This window comes from Ceratotherium simum, chromosome 1 (genome assembly GCF_057802395.1).
Source record: "Ceratotherium simum simum isolate JZ-2026a chromosome 1, ASM5780239v1, whole genome shotgun sequence".
NCBI lineage: Eukaryota > Metazoa > Chordata > Mammalia > Perissodactyla > Rhinocerotidae > Ceratotherium > Ceratotherium simum.
In genome coordinates, this window is record NC_141900.1 from 56,607,149 (window position 1) to 56,627,746 (window position 20,598).

Genomic DNA, 20,598 nt, shown 5'->3' on the forward strand with positions numbered 1-20,598 from the left:
GGGCAACCATTAAGGAAATAAAAAATATGGTAAAGGAAACATCAAGGAAATGGTACACTAGAAATATCTAATACTAAAGACAGTAATGGAGATACAGAGAGACAAAAAAGATGTCCAACAAACAGAAAAGAAATAGCAAAATGAAAGATGTAAATCCTACTGTAGTAATTATATTAAATACAAATGTATTAAACTTACCACTCAAAGGATAGAAACTGGAAAAATACATTTAAAAATATCAAATTATGTGCTACTGTTATGAGAGGTTCGGGGATTCGATCGGAGACGTAAAAGACACTTTCCACTCCAAACAAATGGACTGAAGGTATATTTTATTATATAGAGGATAGTGAAGGCGACAGTCTGCAAACAGATCAAATATTAAGAGGGAAAAACATCAGCCCGACTGGAAAGGGAAAACACCCACATCGGCTGAAGAGAAATGACACAAATCAACCGGAAAGAGAAACACCAGGTTGACTGAAAAGAGAACACATCAAATCAATTACTTCATATCAAATCAATTACTTCACATCAAATCAGTTACTCACAACATCCACGCCCCACTGCCGGGAAAGCCCTGTCAATCAACGCGGGTGGGCAAGGATCACACGTCCTGGGCAAGGTGTCCCTTCCACAGGTGGAACTCTCCCCGGGTCTCAGTCTCCAGCAGTTTTTATACCATCAGTAATTTCCAGAGTAAGCAATCACAGAGTTTGCAGAGCAAGCATTTAGTGTTCCCATGCACAAAATGGTTATCAGTGGTGTACGTGCACTGAAACCCCTGGCTAACGTCCCAGCCCAGTAGTTGTGTACGTGTATTGTTCTCTTTGGTTATCGTCCTAGCCCGGCACAGATGGCCAGTCCATCCCGTGCTACGACGCTCCAAGAGGCTTGAAATGTTACAACTTGCAACTCTCTCCGTGGGAGAAAGGCCAGTTCCTGGGAAAAGGCCGGTTCCCACCACACAGAAAGCAGCTTTTATATTTCTTTTTTGTGCTGGTGGCTGTAGGTCAATGGAGCGGCCAAACATGGCGTATTCATGTCAAGACAGCTACCTGTAAGAGACACAATTTAGAGTCATTACCACAGGGCTATGTTGATGCCTTCAGATCAGCATAAGGGAGTGCCTTTCCGTTCACATTGGCCAAGCTGGCATCCAGATTGGGGATGCTTCCTGGAAACTCTATTGCCTGGAATATGAAGTCCAGCCAGATGGCATCATTCTTAACAGTAAAAAGGATCAGTTGGAAAATGCTAAAATAGAGTGTATGAAGGCATCTTTCGATACTTTCTTTTGTGAGACAAGAGCTGGGAAGTGTGTGCCCAGAGCACTCTTCCCAGACCTACAACCAAGTGTTGTAGATGAGATTCATACAGGAAAGTACCATTCATTCTTCCATCCAGAGCAGCTTGTTAGCGGGACAGAGCATGCTGCAAACAACTACACCTGAGGTCAATATGCTGGGGGGTCAGAGATTATTGACCTTGAACTAGAGATGATCTGAAAGCTGGCAGAACTTCATGGACTTCAGGATTTTTGATTTTTTGAAGCTTTGGAGGAGGCTTTTAATCAGGATTTACATCTCTCTTAATGGAGTGGCTCTCAATAGAATATAGCAGGAAGACTAAATTAGAGTTCTCTGTATGCCCAGCCGCCAGAATCTCCACTGCTGTAGTAGAGCCTTACAACTCCCTCGTTACCACCCATTGCACCATAGAGCACTCAGACTGTATGTTCATGGTGGACAACGAGGCCATCTATCACATAAGCCACGGTATACTTGGTATAGAATGCCGCGCTTAAGCCGGCATTAATAGGCTGATAGGTCTTCCGTTACTGCTTCCCTCTGGTTTGAAGGGCCCTTGAATGTGGATTGAATTCCAGACCAACTTAGTACCTTATCTGAAGATACATTTCCCTATGACAACCTTTACCCTCATCTCTGCTGACAAAACCTACCACGAACAGCTCTCCGTGTCAGACATCACCACTGCTTGCTTTGAGTTCTCCAACCATCTGGTAAAGTGTGATACTTAACTTGGGAAGTACATGGTCTGCTGCCTACTATACAGAGAGGATGTGGTCCCTAAGGATATGAATGCAGCAATTGCAGTCATGAAACCAAGGAACTCGGTTCAGTTTGTAGATGGGTTTCCAACTGGTTTCAAGGTGGGCATCAACAAGCAGAACCCACAGTGATGCCAAGAGTGGACCTGGCTAAAGTCCAGTGAGCTGTCTGCATGCTGAGCAGCACCACAGCAAATGTGGAGGCCTGAGCCCTCCTGGACCACAAGTTTGACCTCATATATGCAAAGAGAGTGTTTTTATGTTGGCACATCAGAGATGGCATGAGAGTTCTCAGAGGCCAGGGAATATTTGGCAGACCCAGAGAAAGATTGTGAGGAAGCAGGGCAAAGTTTCTGATGCAAATATGACTGGTAAAAATGAATAAGTTCAAGTGTCATGCTCTCTTCTTAAGACATTATACACTTAGTGGGTAGAGTTCCCTTGATTAAAAGAAAAAAGAAATCAGGCAAGATCCTAAGTTTCACACTAAATTAAATGGGTCAGTATTAACAATGAGCACATATTTCTTTGTCTATCAGTGTAGTTTAGCACTACTACATGTGAACCTTCTAAGGTTTGGAGTCCTTTGAACTACTGGATCTACTTCTATGTGTGTTTTTGTTGTCATTTTGTCAGAATGGAAACCTGGCTTTATTCTTTGCTTTTTTAACCAACAGACTTAAATCCTATGAAAAGTGTATGCTTTTCCTTTCCTGTACCTGAGGTGGAAAACTGCACATACTGATTATCAATATTATTTTACCCATATATATGTTTTGCATGTTGATTAAATAATGAGAATTAAAAAAAAGAGAGAGACCCAATTTAAGTTCAAAGATACAAATAGCTTGAAAGTATAGAGATGGGAAAACATGATATACCATGCAAACAGTACCCAAAAGAACTGTAGTGGGTAGGCTAATATCAGACAAAATAGAATTTAAGACAAAAATTATTAGTAAGATAAAGAACAACATTTTATAGTGACAAAAGGGTCACTCCATCAGGAAGATGAGTGCATGTATTCACCTAACAACAGAGTCCCAACTACATGGAGCAAAAACTGACAGAATTGAAGGGAGAAATAGACAATTCAACAATAACAGTTGGAAATTTTATTACCTTGTGTCTAATATTGGATATAACAGCTAGGTTGACAGATCAACAAGCATATAGAAGACATGAATAGTGTTATTAACTCAAGGGTCATCTGTAGAACACTATACCCCAAAACAGCAGAATACACATTCTTCTCAAGTGCACATGGAACATTCTCCAGGATAAACCATATGTGAAGTCATAAAACAAGCCTCCAGAAATTTATACGGGTTTAAATCATAAGAAGTATGTTTCCCAACCACAACGGAATGAAATTGGAAATCAACATCAGAAGGAAATTTAGAAAATTCACAAATATATGGAAATTAAAAAAACACATTCCTAAATAGCCAATGGGTCAAAGAAGGAAATAGCATAAATTAGAAAATACTTTGAAGTGAATGAAAATGAAAACACAACATACCAAAACTTACAGGATGCAGCCAAAGGAGTGTTTAGAGGGAAATTTATAGCTGTAAATGCCTATATTAAAAAAGAAGGAAGATGTCAATCAATAACCTACCTACTCTTAGTTTTTATCTAGTTAAGAAACCAGAAACAGATGAGCAAATTAAACCCAAAGCAAGCAGACGGAAGGAAATAAGTTGAGAACAGAAATAAAGAATAGAAAAACAATGGAGAAAATCAGGGAGACCAAAAGTTGATTCTTTGAAAACATCAACAAAATTGAGAAACTTCAGCTAGACTGACCAAGAAAAAAAGAAGACTCCAATTATTAAAATCAGGAATGAGAGAAGGACTTCACTACAGACCTTACAGAATTAAAAAGCATTGTAAGGGAATACTATGAACAACTGTATGCCAGCAAATTAGATAATCTAGACAAGATGGACAAGTTCCCCGAAAGACACAAACCTATGAAACCAACACAAGAAGAAGTAGAAAATCCAGATAGACCTATAATGAGGAAAGAGAGAATTTGTAATTAGAAAATTCTTACAAAGAAAAACTGAGGTTAAGATGACTTGGTGAATTCTACCAAACGTTTAAAGAAGAGGTAAATACTGTTCCTTCACAAGTTCTTCCAAAAGTAGAAGAGGAAGGAATGTTTCCCAACTAATTCTATGAGGCCAGTATTACCCTGATACCAAGGACAAAGACATCACAATAAAAGAAAACTATAGATTAATATCTCTTATGAATATAAATGCAAAATTCCTCAGCAAAATACTAGCAAACCAAATCTAGCAACATTTAAAAAGGGTTATACCATGAACAACCGGGATTTATGAATGCAAACCTGGCTTAATATTTGAAAATAATGTAATATACTGTATTAGTAGAATAAGGAGATGCAGAAAAAAAGCATTTGACAAAATCCAAAATCCTTTCATGATAAGAACACTCAACAAACTATTCTTAGGAAATTCCTCAACCTGATAAACAGTATATAAATAACCCACAGCTAACATCATGCTTAATGGTAAATGAATGCTTTCCCTTAAGATAAGGAACAAGACAAGGATGTCCACTCCTGGCACTTCTATTCAATATTGTACTATTGGTTCTAGCCAGGGCAATTAGATGAGAAAAAGAAATAAAAGGCATCCAAATTGGAAAAGAAGATGTAAACCTGTCTTTTTGCAGATGACATGATCTTGTGTATAGAAAACCTTAAGAAACCTGTTAAAAAACTTTTAGAACTAAGTTCAGCATGGTTGCAGATAAAAGATCATTACACAAAAATAAATTGCATTTCTATACCCTAGGAATTTCTATAACAAAATTGAGAGCAATTCCATTTACAGTAGCATCAAAAATAAAATAATGAGGAATAAATTTAACAAAAGAAGTGTAAGACTTGTACACTAAAGCTACAAAACATTGGTGAAAGGAAGTAAAGACAACCTAAGTAAATTGAAAGAAATGTTAATGGATTGGAAGACTTAATATTGTTAAGATGGTAATTTTCCCCAATCATTTAGAGATTTCAACACAATCTCTATCAAAATCTCTGCTTCTGTTTTTACAGAAATTGACAAGCTGATCCTAAAATTCATGTGGAAATGGAATGGACACAGAATAGCCAAAACAATATTCAATGAGAACAAAATAGGAGGACTCACTCCTAATTTCAAAACTTATTATAAAGCAATGATAATCAAGACAGTATGGGTGCTAGTATAAGGATAGAAATATAGATCCATGGAATAGGATTTAGAGTTCCTGATTTATTTTTATTTACACATATGTAAATAAATCCTTACATATATAGTCAGTTGATTTTTGACAAGGGTACCAGGACAATTCAGTAAAGAAAGAAGTCTTTTCAACAAATGATCCTGGGACAACTGGATATTCACATGTAAAAGAATGAAGTTGGACCTCTGTCTCACACCATATCAAAAATTAACTCAAAATGGTTCATAGACCTAAATGTAAAGCTGATACTATAAAAACTCAGAGGAAAACAGGAAAAAATCTCTGTGAGCTTGGGTTAGGCAAAGTTTTTTTAGAAATGATGCCAAAAGCATAAGCAAGAGAAGAAAAATTAGATATAATGGAATTTATTAGATTACAAATTTTTGTGCTTCAAAGGACACTCAAGAAAGTAACAAGACAACCCACAGAATGGGAGAAATATTTTCAAATCATGTATCTGCTAAAGGACTTGTATTTAGTATAAAGAACTCTTACAACGCAATAATGAAAAGGACAAACCAATTTAAAAATGGGCAAAGGCTCTGAAGAGACATTTCTCCAAAGAAGATATGCAAATGGCCAATAAACACATGAGAAAATGCTCAACATCATTAGACATTAGGGAAATGCAAATTAAAACTACAATGAAATAACACTTCACACCCACTAGGATGGCTACAATTTATAATGACAAATGGGGAGAATGAGGAGAAATTGTCAACTGCTGGTGGAAATGTATAATGGTGCAGCTGCTTTAGAAAACACTTTGGCAGTTCCTTAAAATGTTAAACATGGAGTTACCAGATGACCTGGCAGTTTAACTCCTGACTAATTACCCAATAGTCATGAAAACTTAGATTCACACAAAAACCTTATACATGAATATTCATAGCAGCATGTTCATAATAGCCAAAAAGTGGAAACAATCCAAATGTCCATCTGCTGATGAATGGATAAACATAATGTGGTATATCCCTACAATGGAATGTTATTTGGCAATAAAAAAGAATGAAGTACTAATATATGCTACAACACGGATCAACCTTGAAAACAGTATGCTAAGCAAAAGAAGTCAGTCACAAAAGACTGCATACTGTATGATTTCATTTATCTGAACATTTCATATTTGGGCATTATGAAATGTCCAGAATGGGTAAATCTGTTATAGAGATAGAAAGTAGATTAGTGATTCCTGGGGCTGGGGGTAGCGGGTAGGGGGTATGACTGCTAAGGGATGTGGGATTTCTTTTTGCTGTGATGGAAATGTTCTCTAATTAGATAGTGGTGATGGTTTCACGACTCGGAATATACTAAAACCACTGAATTGTTTGCTTTTTTTTTTTGAGGAAGATTGGCCCTGAGTTAACATCTGTTGCCAATACTCCTCTTTTTCTTTTTTCTCCCCAAAGCCCCAGTACATAGTTGTTTATCATAGTTGTAGAGTTGTAGCTCTTCTATGTGGAATGCCACCTCAGCATGGCTTGGTGAGTGGTGAGTAGGTCTGCGCCCAGGGTCGGAACCGGGGAGCTCTGGGACGCTGAAGGGGAATGCGTGAACTTAAATGCTATGCCGCTGGCCTGGCCCCTTGTTTGCTCTTTTAAAGGGTTAATTTTTTAGTATGTGAATTATACCTCAAAAAGCTCTTCTATAAGGAAAAAACACATGTCTGTATTCGTTCAGTAAATATTTGAGTGACTCCTGACTGTCACGCATCTTAATGTTGCTCTCTTATCTTCTACTAATTCCACTGTATGTGACTCGCCTAAAGTCTTTCTCCTGGTTTGTTATTTTCAAGCCTAAATCTGCATAAACCTGGTTGTCTTTTTATAAATATAAGTTTCCCAGTGTCCATACCGAGAGATTCTGCCTCAGTACATCAGAGATGGGACTTGGGAATCTACATTTATAATAAGTACCCTTAAGTATCTCTGATGCAGCTTTTCTGGAAGGACCACATTTAGAAATAGTGCTCTGGGAGAATGAAGTCTCAATTTTACCAGTCACATTTTTGTTATTTATTTCCCTCTAATCTTCTTAAAGGGAGCCTTACTCTCTGAATTGAATGTGTATAGATTAAAACAAAAAAAAAATTTAGAATATTTGTCATGTTTGTGGAGAAATAGAATATTTCTTGATTTTGAATGCATTGAAGAAATCATGAAAGGCGAGATTGACAGATTAGAATATATAAAAATCACCACAATGAAAATAACTAAAGGATGACAGCTGACCAGAAAAATTTGCATGAGTTTAGGAGACAATGGGTTAATAGTTATAACATATAAAGTGATTATTCAAATTTACAAGAAAATTATTAAGATTCCAGTAGATAAAAGCAAAACTAAATATGTAAAATTTTTTTCAAAATTCAAAGTATGAATTACCTCTGGATAATATTTTCATGCTTGTAAAGCAGCAAAATTTTCAAATGGCTAGGTCCTGTGATATTGGGTAAATTGGTGCAGGTTTCCATTTACGAAAGCAGTGTGAAGTTGGTAGAAAGCAGTTTGATCATATGTCTCAAAAGCTATAAAAATGATTATCTTCTTTGATCCTAATGGTATCAGTCTTAAAAATATGTCTTAGGAACATGATTTAACAGAAACAAGAATACACTTATGTAAATGCTCAACTGGAATAAATGTGGAACAAGTAAGTTGTTTTATAATTCATTGTACATCAATGAATAGACTGTTAGACAAGCATGAATGATGAAGATACACGTGTTCATACATAAGGGAAATAATCCCTAAAAAGTTGTTTGTGGTAAAAATATGGGTGATGAAACATTTTTTAAAATCCTTCATTTTTCAATTTTTATTATGAACATTCCCAACGTACAGCAAAGTTAAAAGAATTTTATAGTGAATATCCGTATATCATTACTTAAATTCTACCATTAGCATGTTGTTATACTTTATAACTATCTACCTTAGTCTTTTTATATTTGTTTTTCATTAAAAGTTTAAAATTCCCTCAGCTATCAAGTAATCAGGTGCCATTTCTTGAGAGATGCTTATTTTTGATTAACAGAGGAGTAACTTAAATTTCCATTAAAAGGTTTGAACAGTTTCTTGTAAGTTTGTGTATGGCCACCAGGTGTAGCTCTGGACCCATAGCATACTGGGATAAGCATGGGAGAGGAAGGTTTTAGTAAAGGTAACTTCTAAATGCAATCAGACTTGTTTTGTTTATTTGGGTGAGGGTACAGTAAATTTCTGTCATTAAGATCTAAAGTAATTTAGGTTATGTATCTATTTTATTGTCCAAAAAGTCTTTGCCACCATTTCTCTTACCTGGAACTTGACTTTCTTACTCCACAGCCTCCAGATCAAAAGTTTGGGCTTATGCAGCAAATATGTTTATGTTACCAGCTGTTTCAAATAATTTTAAGAAAGTTTAAATTAGTCATGGAAATGGAAATGTTCAGACTTTTTTGGTAAAGTGAGAACTCATCACAACTATAATTTTTCTTTAGTATAATTATTTGATTAATATCTGTATTTCTTTAAACATGAACTCCCTAAGGTTTGGGTAGCACAATGACAGACATTCAGTAAATATTTGTTGAATGAATAAATGTAAAGAATGACCTGAAACTTTTACTGTAGGCTATTTTGTAGGAATTGGTAAATCTACTCTTTAAGAAGTATGCTTGTTCCATTTTTATTTTCTTTTAATGGTAAAAGGATCAACTTTAAATATCTTGCAGTTTTAAAATTGCTCCTAGGTGAAAATACTTTTCTATTTTTAGTTGCAAAGAAGAATATAGTCATTTTTAAAGGAAAATGGAGCCTAACTATGTAGAAATCCATTTTAATCGATAAACTTTCTCTTCATCTCCTAAAAGGAATCCTCAGTTTCTCTCTACATTAGATGTCATCAACTATCAATTTGTTTCTACATACCAGAGAATAAAATCATGGAGGCAAGAATTCAATAGTATGTTCAAGTAAATTAAACTGTCTACTGGAATAACCAGGGGGAAGGATTTTCCAATTTAAAGTCTTTTTTTTTTTTTTTTTAAGGAGAGCTGATAAGCTGTCTATGAAACATAGTTTTTTTCATAAAATGAAGCTATTGAGAGTAAAGGTTCTTGGGAGAATTTTAGTATAGGTAAAAGAAATGTCTTTCTCAAAGAATTAAGTGTCATGCTTTTGAATTTCTGATAGGATGGTGGAAAGATTCATCAAGGGAGAAGACAAGAACAAACATCAGAGTTATTGTTTTTTGAAGAACTCTTATTTACAGGAAGGGCAAATTCCAGAGAAACATGACCACAAAATTACGTAGCTTAAGAATTAAATTATTGACAGACGTTTTGTTTTATCATCACTGTATCTGCTTTTACATTTATTCTTTCAATTGTACTTGACAAGAAAGAGCCATTATATATTAACCCAGGCTGGAACTTCGAAGGCCTTTATTGTCCTTCATTTCCTTGAAAGGTAAGTAATGTCTATATTGCATATCTGTCTTGCATACCTTCTCCCTCCTGCTTTCTCTCCTCTCTCCTCTTTCCTCCTCCCCTTTTTAAACCATTGCTAGTTCATTTAGAGAAAGATTAGTTACTGCTGAAAGAATTAAATTGCTATTTACAACAGGTATTCTGCGAACATAAAATATTCTTCAACAACTTCATGCTAAGGTACAGACTTAGGTTATTACCATCATGTTTTTATAACTGGCCAAAAATATGCAGATTAATTTTTTAACATTTATTTCCTTTTCCTTGAATATCATGATTCATTTTTATTTGATATCAGCTCCGTTTATGGTAATCAACTGGTAACTGCAAATTACACTTGCTGTGACAAACTGTATATGAAAAATGCAAGCATAATTTTGATCATGATTATTGTAGTTGCCTGAGTCATGGCTTGCATCATCTTCTGCAATCTGATGTATAATTCACAAAATTTTATTTCCGCTATATCCTTTTCAACCCCAACATGAGTATCAGCCATAGCAGATAAATATGTGATGACAATTTACTTTAGTACGAAAACCTGGATAATTTCTTTTGGGTTGCTATAAGAATTTTCAGCTTTTTCTTTAAAGCAAGCAATAAACTTTATGCCCCACTAAATGATCAAATGATCTTTTTCTTTCTGTTTCATAGAGTTTAATGTCATGCTTTGAGATTGTTTTAAATTTGATTTTTTACTAATTAATGAGCTTGACAAAATTATTTCATTGTATTTTTTGAAGTTGGGAAGGGATGTGGTTTGTTCTAACATAAGGGTAGCACATTCAGAGTAAAAATCTGAGCCAGTGTAGCCATAGATGACTTTAATGTAGTTAAGTAAACCCTCAGAGCCTGGTAAAACAGTTGATATTAAAATGTACTTTGGTTGTTAATCTACTGCTTTCAATTCACACTTCCTTTTGTGTTAAAAATTTCTGAAGTCTGGAAATGTTATTTTGTTTCATAATTAAAGGCTATGTAGAATCAGTTGCCACAGTGCACGAGATGGAGTGGGTGCTAGGCATTTCATCTACATTATCTCACTTAATCTTCACAACAACCCTATAAAGTACAAGTATTATTCCTCTTTTACAGAGGAGGAAGGAAAGTGAGGCATGAGAGATTAGCTTTTTGGCAAGGATCACATTTATCATCATGAAATTATGTGTGGGACACCAGGATAGATGCTGAAGACACTAAAAGATCTGAGTCTTTGTTCTATAAGGTCTTTAGTATGGTTGTTGAGACAAGGCATATCTGTGAAAAAAATGTGATAAACTCGCTTGTTAAGCGCCTTTAATCCTTAAAGTGGTGTCTCCCAGCAAAAGTGAATCAGTCTTGGGGTCAGCAAACCGACTAAGACTCTTTCCTGGTAGAGGCGTCATAAATGAAGTGCAACTCCACTATTTTTGCATGAGTCTTTTCACTGCCCTTACATTCTTGAGAGAGTTAAAATGTATTTCTTCTCATTATTTTCTTGAAGTGAGAGGGAAGGATAGCTTCTGTATAGGAAATAAAATGTTCTCATCTTAGGTATCAAACCATAAATTATTAAGTACTTTAGTAAATTAGAAGCTTGTTATTTTCAAGTGTAAATATTTTCTTGAATGACTGGCAGAAAGATTCACTCGGCATGTTAAGAAGTAAGTTTTCATTTCTGTGTATGTTTAATTTTTTTTTTAATCAAAATCCTCTATTCTAGGAGATATGATCTCTTTAATAGAAGAGATTGCAATTGAAGCTCATTTTTCAGGCAAAAGCCATTGCCAGGTACCATCAATATAGAGCAAATAAGTAACTGTTATATAGAATACAAAATTGCCAGTTCTGGTTTGAGTAAGAAACTAAAGTGAGTTTATTAACTCTCACACCGATCTGAAGGAAATCTCTCTCAATTTGAGGGAAAACAGACACAGTAGATATGCTAAATAGTTTTTGCTTTCGTTCTTTATTATCAGTTTGAGAGAAAAGGAACAGAGGCATTACATGTGGAGAGATTAGAAAGAAGTGTTACGCACCTCAGTGTTCCCAAACTTTTTGTGTGTTATATACGTTTGAAGGGTAGAAGTTTTGGCAGATCATTTGAGGGATTTAGAAGATGGATGTCTTTTTTTTCTTAAAAAAGTTTTGGGAAATAGAAAATGCATTTCACAATTATTGTATTCTTCACTGTTACTATTGGAGAGTGTTGACTTTTTTGTCTACGTTCTTTTGCATACTCTGAGGCATTCAGTTCTTACATGTTCTAGCAAATCATGAAGTTTTTTTTGGCACTGGCTAGATGCTCCATCATGTCTCTTACAAGTAATTTTACAACCAGTTGTATTTTCTCTGTACTAATCTCTCACATAACCCATAAGGCTAATACACATTATTGTAACAGTATGTATTCTTGTAGCAAAAATAAGGTTTGTATGTATGGTGACACACCTGTGAAGGTTTTGTGGTACGCTAATGAGCTGTGTTCTATATTAAGATAATATTGCCTACACAGCAAGGGTAAAGAGACCAATTGGTGCCGAGACGAAAAGACAACTGGCCTCTAGGAATTAAGAAAATTAAGGACCTTTGAAGACCATGGCAACCTGGAAGTTGAGAATCAACTTCTGGGTAGAACTTTTGACAATGTTAGGATTTTGTCTGAATTGACAAAGGAAACTTTAATTATTTATGTATTTCTTTTTAAAAATTAATAAATGAGAGGTATTAAATTATACCTTAGAATTGTTTGTTGCTTCTTAAAGTTATATTTTTCATAATGTTTATTTTTTATTACTAAATATATACACACATTGGAAAACACAGAAAAGTAGAAATAAGAGGAAATGAAATACCACATTTCATCCACTTAAAAAAATAGTTTTTCACATTTTAGTGTTTTCCATTCTATTTTTTTCTCCATGCACAGGCTTAAAAAAATCTATCATAATATTGCATATTTTTATGCAACATTATGCAGATATTTGCATAAATATGCAAATATGCAAAATTGCAACTATATATATATATATATTTTTTATAATTTTATTTATTTATTTTTCCCCCCAAAACCCCAGTAGATAGTTGTATGTCATAGCTGCACATCCTTCTAGTTGCTGTGTGTGGGACGTGGCCTCAGCATGGCCGGAGAGGCGGTGCGTTGGTGCGCGCCCGGGATCCGAACCTGGCCTGCCAGCAGTGGAGCACGCGCACTTAACCGCTAAGCCACGGGGCCGGCCCTTTTTTTTTTGCAAAATCATCTTTATTATGTTTCATAAATACTTTAGAAACTGACATGGATTTCTTAAATAAAAGACATCTTTCCCATGGGCTTCTGCTTTCTGTTCAGTTATATAGTTATAAAATCTACTTTTCTTGAGAAAGGTAAAAAAGGTCAAGTAATATCTTTGTCATTACAACAAGTTTTCAACTCACAGGCACTCTGAATGGGTCTTAGGGTCTCTGGGGCTCCTAGGTCAAAAGACCACACTGTCTTAACAGACCTGCCCATACTCAGTGTCTTCCGGAAGTCATAAATTTCAATGGGCACCTGGCCAATGGAACATACTATTACTCTACCAGTTCTTAAGGTTTGGTTCTGGGGCTACACATTAGAATTTGCCTTTTTAACCTCCTGTTCCCCTCTGATTTACTCTAAAGGGCAGTTTTTAAAGGAGCCAAACGCTCCCAACTTAAAAGATTTTCATATTGTCCATGCTTGTCTTCCAAAAATAGTATATTAATCACTTTACCAACTCTCTCTGCCAAATAAAGGATCTAAAAGCATTAAGCATCAACTGCCAAAAAGTTTGGTGAGGTTCTTCTCTCCCCAAATCAAGTTATTTGAAATCTCCAGCACACACAAGCAACACCAAAGCACAGCGACAGTCCTCTCCGAAAAAGCAAATTGCAAATATTTTTGTCTGGTTAAAATTATACCAAAACTACTTGTTCATATTATTATAAAGTGTGCACAAACCTTTTTAAAAAATGGCTTTAAAGTATTCTTTTAAGTAAATATACCAGGGGTCACTTAAGTTCATGAATATTGTTTGTTTAGTTCACTCTGGAAAGTAGGAAGAGATAACTGGGTTAAGTTACTTGGGTAGACTGGACTTAGAAGGTGGAACAGAAGTCTAATCATTAACTTAAAAGTTCAAAATCCAAAATTACTCAAATTAGAGGCAACTTAAATATTAAGGTCCAGGACAAGATTAGCAAAGACTATAATGCTACCCTCTTGCTCCATGGCAGATCCTTTAGTATAACATGGCATTCTTTCCCATGAGCCCAAGTACTTTTGCCATCACAGGCTAGAGATTTAAGATATTCAGTTTCTAGGTGAAAACCAAGAATCTGAGATTAGAAATAAAAACAAACAGGCCGGCCCCGTGGCTTAGCGGTTAAGTGCATGCGCTTCGCTGCCGGCGGCCCGGGTTCGGATCCCGGGTGCGCACCGAGGCACCACTCCTCCGGCCATGCTGAGGCCGCATCCCACATACAGCAACTAGAAGGATGTGCAGCTATGACATGCAACTATGTACTGGGGCTTTGGGGGGAAAATAAATAAATAAAATCTTTAAAAAAAAAAAAAAGAAATAAAAACAAACAGATCTAATTTGTCAAAGAGAAGGTACAAAGATCTAGAGCTCAGGAGCAGAGAGAGCCAGATAGCATCAGTAATCAGAACATAGGAATTTGAACTGGGGGTAGATGATTTTCCTACTGACTCTCTTGTACTTATTTGCTAAATGTGTTTTCTCTAAGTGTATTCAAGAAGTCTCTCTGTATTGTAATACAGTGTTAAAGGGAAAATGATAAGGTTGTATTAGGATAATGATTTTAATAGTAATTTTTTCTTTTACTTAAGTTTCTATATTTTCTGTAGTATGATTATATTTACTGTTATAATTAAAATAACTTAGGGGCCGGCCCCATGGCGTAGCGGTTAAGTGCGCGTGCTCCACTGCTGGCGGCCCGGGTTCAGATCCCAGGCGTGCACTGATGCACTGCTTGTCAGGCCATGCTGTGGCGGTGTCCCATATAAAGTGGAGGAAGATAGGCACAGATGTTAGCCCAGGGCCAGTCTTCCTCAGCAAAAAGAGGAGGATTGGCATGGATGTTAGCTCAGGGCTAATCTTCCTCACAAAAAATAAAAAATAACTTAAAAAGTATTCAAAATTTAAAGAATATCAATTATCATAATGAATTCTAAACCAAAGATTTGTGATAGATAATTATTATTTCAGATGCATGTATCTGAATTAGCACTGGATTTGGGGTCACAGGAGTTGGGTTTCAGGCCAAACTACTCCATTACTATGTATGATTCTGGTTCCAATTCCAATGTGTGTTTTTTTTTCCCCAAAACACCAAGCAATTCTCTGACACCAGTTAGGTGTCCTACAGTTCAACTCAATTCTGACACTATCTACCTGGAGATAGCATCAGATTCTACAGGTTAATGGTTCCATCCCACAAGACTGCCCCCACTTCAGATGCCAATCGCAAGTCCAGGTTGTTACCTGTGCTTCTAACCAACTGGCTATAAATCAGAGGTTCCCATGACCCTCTCCTTGGGTTTGATTAATTTTCTAGAGCAGCTCACAGAACTCAGGAAACCAGTTTACTTACTAGATTACCAGTTTATTGTAAAAGGATAACTCAGGAACAGCCAGGTGGAAGAGATGCATAGGGCAAAGTATGTGGGAAGTGGCTGCAGAGCTTCCATGCTCTCTCCAAGTGCACCACTATCCCCAAATCCCCACATGTTCATCAACCTGGAAGCTCTCTGAACCCAGTCTTTTTGGGTTTTTATGGAGGCTTCGTTACATATGCATGATTGATTAAATCTTTGGCCATTGACCATCAATTGAACTCCAGCCCCTCTCCTCTGCTGGGAGGTCAGGGGGCTGGGATGGAAAGTTCCAACCCTCCAATCTCATGGTTAGTTCCCCTGACTTTCTAGAAGTTACCTCATTAACATAAACTTCGGTGTGGCTGAAAAAGGTTATGATATCAAATCACCTTTATGGCTCTTATTAGGAAATTCCAAGGGTTTTAGGAGCTCTGTGCCAGAAATCGGACAAAGACCAAGTATATGTATTTCTCATTATAAATGACAATTTATAATAAGTACTTTTTCTATCTGGGTTTCCACTTCCTTACCTGTTCAATTGAGATAAAATAATATTTGCCTTTCAGGCCTATTGAAGGAATTATGATAGTGTCTTTGAAAGTGCTTGGTATTTTGCTACACAGATGTAAGCTATTATGGAAGTTTTGGAATGGTGTAAAGCAAAAGCAAATGCTTTCAAGTTTTGAAGAGTATTTAAAAATACAAAGTGAACATTAAATAAATGTTATAATCAAGGAAAGTGGCTTTCTCCTAAATGCTGCATCTTCCTGAAAGAAGTATCTAGATGTATAAGGTATAAGAAGTGTAAATAGTTGAAATAACACAATAGATGGGATAAGTAAAAAGGGGGTAGAGCTAAAGAATGAATTGGTAAGTAATAAGGTTAGATCGAGGGACACTCCTAGAAGGAAAACTTGAGATATGGGAGGTGAAAATGCTAGCGTCAATAATGGAGTTTCAGAAACAGAAATAAAAATGGATAGGAGGAAACAGTTGAGGAATTAGTGAAAATATATTTCTCAGAATTCAAAAACAAAACAAAACCCGAATTACGTCACATCAAAAATGCCCATAGAGTACCAATCAGGAGAAGGAAAAGAGCATATCTAGATTTAAGAAATTTAAGGGGCTGGCCCAGTGATGCAAGTGGTTAAGTGCATGCGCTCCGCTGCGGCGGCCCGGGGTTCGCTGGTTTGGATCCCGGGCGTGCACCGATGCACCGCTTCTCAGGCCATGCTGTGGCAGCATCCCATATAAAGTGGAGGAAGATGGTCATGGATGTTGGCCTGGGGCCAGTCTTCCTCAGCAAAAAAAAAAAAAAAAAAAAAAGAAATTTAAGGTTAAAATTTTTTTTAAGATTTTCAGAGAAAAGGAAGCCAACTCATCTACAAATTAATAAAAGTCTAATTGGCTTCTGGTGTCTTAACAGCAACACTGAAGGCAAGGAGACAATGGAGTTATATTTTTAAAGTATTGAGGTAAAAGAATTTGAACCTAGAATATTACTTCTATGCAAATTTTTATTCATATATAGAATTTGCCACATGAAGCACTGCATTGAAAACGCTTTTGATGGAAGTACTCAAGGAAAGAAAAAGATCTAGGAGATGCTGCAGGAGAGATAGGAAGTAACTTTACCTTGTAAAATTTATCTTAAAAATAGAGTAAAAAGGTAAGATTGAGGGGAAGGAGGGATAGAGGGAGTAAGGAGGAAGAGAGCATGAAAACAGCCACACACAATATGTAAATGAATGGGCATGACTGTGTTTCCATAAAATTTTATTTACAAAAGTAGGTGGTAGGGTGGATAATAAGCCAATAGTAGAGATAAAATGGATCATAAAAAATATTCCAAAAAAGGACAGGAAAATAGTAAAAAAGGGATGAACAAATTAAAAAAATAAGATTTTTAGACTTAATAAGATGATTGGTTTAAATATACCATACTGATATTGTAATATGTTCCTTTTTTAACATTAAATGTAAGAGGTGTAAACATTCCCATTAAAAGGCAGAAATTATCAGAGCCGTGAAACCAACTATATGCTGTTTACAGGAAATGCATTTTAAATATGAAGACATAGATAGATAAAAAGTGAAAAGATGGAAAAAAACATATCATACAAATTCTAATAAAAAGAAAGCTAGATTGATTATTTTAATATGACAAAGTAGATTTCAGAATAACGAATATTACAAAGGATAAAAGGAACATTATATAATGATAAAGGACTTTATTCACCAAGAAGGCCTAACAATTCTAAATGTGTATGCACCTAATAACAGAGATTCAAAAAACACAAAGCAGAAGCAGATCAAATGGAAAGAAATAGACAAGTTTGTCCACATGGTATGCAACTAGAAATCAATGATAAGAAGAAAACTGGAAAACTCACACATATGTGGAGGTTAAAACATGCTACTGAACAACCAATGGGTCAAAAAAGAAATCAAAAGAAAAATTAAAAAATATCGAGACAAATGAAAATGGAAGTACAACATACCAAAACATATGGCCTGCAGCAAAAGCAGTCCTAAGAAGAAAGTTCATAGTGATAAATGCCTACGATAAGAGAAAAAAAAGATCTCAAACAACCTAACTTGACATCTCAAGGAACTAGACAAAGAAGAACAAACTAAGCCCAAAGTTAGTAAAGGAAGGAAATACCAAAGATCAGGGTGAAAATAAATGAAATAGAGACTAAAAAGACAACAGAAAAGCTCAATGAAACCAAGAGCTGTCTTTTTGAAAAGATTAACAATTTAAACAAATTTAAAGAAATGAAATTAAAATCATACAGAATATATTTTCTGCCCATGATTAAGTTGAATTAGGAATAAAAATACACAACTATCTGGAAAATTCCCTTAATATTGAGAAATTAATACACTTTCAAATAATCTACACTTCAAAGAAGAAATCACAAGGGAAATTAGAAAGCATTTTGAACTGAATGAAAACATAATGTCAAAATTTGCAGAATGCAGCTAAAGCAGTGTTCACAGGGAAATTTACAGCTTTAAATGCCTATATTAGAAAAGAAGAAGTGTCTAAAATCAGTGATCTAAGCTTCCACTTTAAGAATCTAGGAAAAGAAGGACAAATAACCCCAAAAGAAGTAGAAGGAAGGATATAATAAAGAGTGGAAATCAATGAAATAGAATCAATGAAAACTACAGATCAGTAACCCTCAGGAACATAGATTCAAAAATCTTTAACAAAATGGGCCGGCCCAGTGGCTTAGCAGTTAAGTGCGTGCGCTCCGCTGCTGGCGGCTAGGGTTCGGATCCCGGGTGCGCACTGACGCACCACTTCTCTGGCCGTGCTGAGGCCACAACCCACATACAGCAACTAGAAGGATGTATAACATACAACTATCTACTGGGGCTTTGGGGGGAAAAAAAAAACTTAAAAAAAAAAAATCTTTAACAAAATACTAGCAAATCAAATCCAGCAATATATAAAAAGGATAATGTATCATGACCAAGTGGTGATTATCACAGGAACTCTAGGTTGGTTTAACATTTGAAAATCTATCAACATAATTAGCCATATTAACTGACTCAAAAAGGAAAACCATATGATCATCAGTAGATACAGAAAAAAATTCCTTGACCTAATTCAACATCCATTCATAATAACTTATGGCATACTAGGATTAGAAATGGACTTCTTCAATCAGGTTAAGGGCATTAGAAAAGCATTTTTTTTTTTTTTTTTTTTTTTTGTGACAAAGATCAGCCCTGAGCTAACATCCATACCAATCCTCCTCTTTTTGCTGAGGAAGACTGGCCCTGGACTAACATCTGTGCCTATCTTCCTCCACTTTATATGGGACGCCACCACAACATGGCCTGACAAGCAGTGCATTGGTGAGCTCCCGGGATCCAAACCCGGGCTGCCAGCAGCGGAGCATGCATGCTTAACTGCTATGCCACAGGGCTGGCCTCTAGAAAAGCATTCTTAATGATGAATATTTTGCTCCTGAGTTTGGGAGCAAAGCAAAGATGTCTACTGTCACCACTTCTATTTCACATTACACTGGAAGTTCTATCTAGTGCAATAAGACAAGAAAAGATATAGAAGGCTTACACATTGTGAAAGAAGTAAAATTATCTTTAATTAGAGACAACATGATTGTCTATGTCAAAAATGTGGTGGCATCTACAGAGAAAGCTACTAGAACTAATGAGTTTATTGAAGTTTCAGGATCAAAGGTCAACAGGCAAAAATTAATGCTATTTCTATATACTATCAACAATGGGAAATTCAAATTAAACAATACTACTTATAATAGTATCAAAACTTACAATACTTAAAAGATGTGCAGAACCTGTACACTTGAAAACTATACAGCACTGATTAGAGGATTTTTAAAATACCTAAATAATGGAGAGAGATGCCATGATTGTGGATCTGAAGAGTCAATATTGTTAAGATGTCCATTATTTCCAAATTGATTTTAATTCTATTCAAAATTACTACAATAAGAGTGTAGAAAGAGACGCACATTTTGGTCAATTGTCTTTTGATAGAAGTGCCAAGGTAACTGTATCAGGAGAGGCAATCTTTTCAAAAAGTGGTGCTGGAACAATTGGATATCATTTGGGGAAAAAAAATGAACCTTAACCATTATCTCTTGCCACACACCAAAATTAACTCAAGGGATCACAGACAAATATAAAAGTGAAAACTCTAAAACTTCTGGTGGAAAACATAGAAAATCTTTCATCTTATAACCTTGGGACAGGCAAAAATTTCTTAGGTAGAACATGAAAAAGCATGGACTATTAAGAATATTGATAAAATGGACTTCATCACGTTAAAAAACTTCTCTTTGAAAGATAACATTAAGAAAAGTAACAGGCAAACCACATACTAGGAGAAAATATTCACAATACATCTACCTGAAAATGACTTGTATCCAAAATATACAAAGAACAATTACAACTCAATGTTAAGAAGATAAGACAACCCAGAAATTTTTTAAAAGGGGCAAAATAGTTAGAAAGATATTTCACAAAAGAAAATAGACAAATGAGATCTATGCACCAGAAAGATGCTCAGTATCATTAGTCATCAGGGAAATGCAAGTTAAAACCACAGTGAGATACTGTTATACATCAATTAGAAAGGATTCTAATTCAAAAGACTGACAATACAACATACTGGCAAGGATG

The 20,598-nt window shown here is 35.6% G+C and overlaps 1 pseudogene; it reads left to right on the top strand.

Annotated features, from left to right (window-relative positions):
* The first annotated feature begins 1,042 nt into the window (after positions 1 to 1,042).
* Positions 1,043 to 2,428, top strand: LOC101408339 (tubulin alpha chain-like 3 pseudogene; annotated as a pseudogene).
* Positions 2,429 to 20,598: the final 18,170 nt, after the last annotated feature.